The sequence below is a fragment of the Elephantulus edwardii genome, unplaced genomic scaffold (assembly GCF_000299155.1).
Source record: "Elephantulus edwardii isolate Elephantulus edwardi_28Jun2011 unplaced genomic scaffold, EleEdw1.0 scaffold00757, whole genome shotgun sequence".
NCBI classification, from domain to species: Eukaryota; Metazoa; Chordata; class Mammalia; order Macroscelidea; family Macroscelididae; genus Elephantulus; species Elephantulus edwardii.
In genome coordinates this window covers 27,629-28,482 of record NW_006400507.1, presented here as the reverse complement: position 1 = coordinate 28,482, position 854 = coordinate 27,629, and the positions used below count along the sequence as shown (strand labels likewise).

The 854-nt window shown below is 43.0% G+C and overlaps 1 pseudogene; it reads left to right on the top strand.

The window, feature by feature from the left end:
• Nucleotides 1-173: 173 nt before the first annotated feature.
• LOC102862689 lies at nucleotides 174-782 on the top strand (annotated as a pseudogene).
• Nucleotides 783-854: the final 72 nt, after the last annotated feature.

The following is an 854-nucleotide window of genomic DNA, read 5'->3' as shown; positions in this document are numbered from 1 at the left end:
CTTTTTCCTTTTACAATATTAAAAGCCTGGGCATGAAAACTTGAGAGTGTGAATGATCTTGACCTCACCAACCTCATTTCAGGAATTTATCTAGACTTAAGAAAAATAGTCAGTAGTCTCTTGAGTGCGTTTGACTTTGGACAACCTCGTGAGGCAGTGGAGCGTAATTAAGAATGGCTGCTCTGATATATGTTGATAAGGAGAATGGAGACGTGGGCACTCGTATGAGTGCGAAGGATGGGCTGAAGCTGGGATCTGGATCTTCCATCAAAACCTTGGATGGGAAATCTCAGCTTTCAACACCTTATGCTGGTAAAATATTTGATGCACCACCTGCCCTACCTAAAACTTCCAGAAAGGCTTTGGGACCTGTTAACAGAGCTACTGAAAAGTCAGTTAAGACTAATGGACCCTTCAAACAAAAGCAACCCGCCTTCCCTGCCAAGAAGATGACTGAGAAGTCTGGTAAAGGAAACAGCACTGCTCCTACCTTGGATGACACATATCCAGAAATAGAAAAAGTCTTTCCCTTCAATCCTCTAGATTTTGAGAGTTTTCATTTGCCTGAAGAGCACCAGATTGCACACCTCCCCTTGACAGGAGCGCCTCTCATGGTTCTCAAGGAGGAGCGGGAACTTGAAAAGCTCTTAGACTTGGGTACCCAGTCACCTGTAAAGATGCCGCCTCTGTCATGGGAGTTGAATCTGTTGAAGTCTCCTTCCAGCATTCTTTCTACCCTGGATGTGGAGTTGCCACTTGTTTGCTGTGACTTTGATATTTAAAGCTTCTTGGGGCTTTATTTTTTGGCTTTTGTGGGTTTTTGTTACTAATAAAGCAGTTCTTTATTAAAAAAA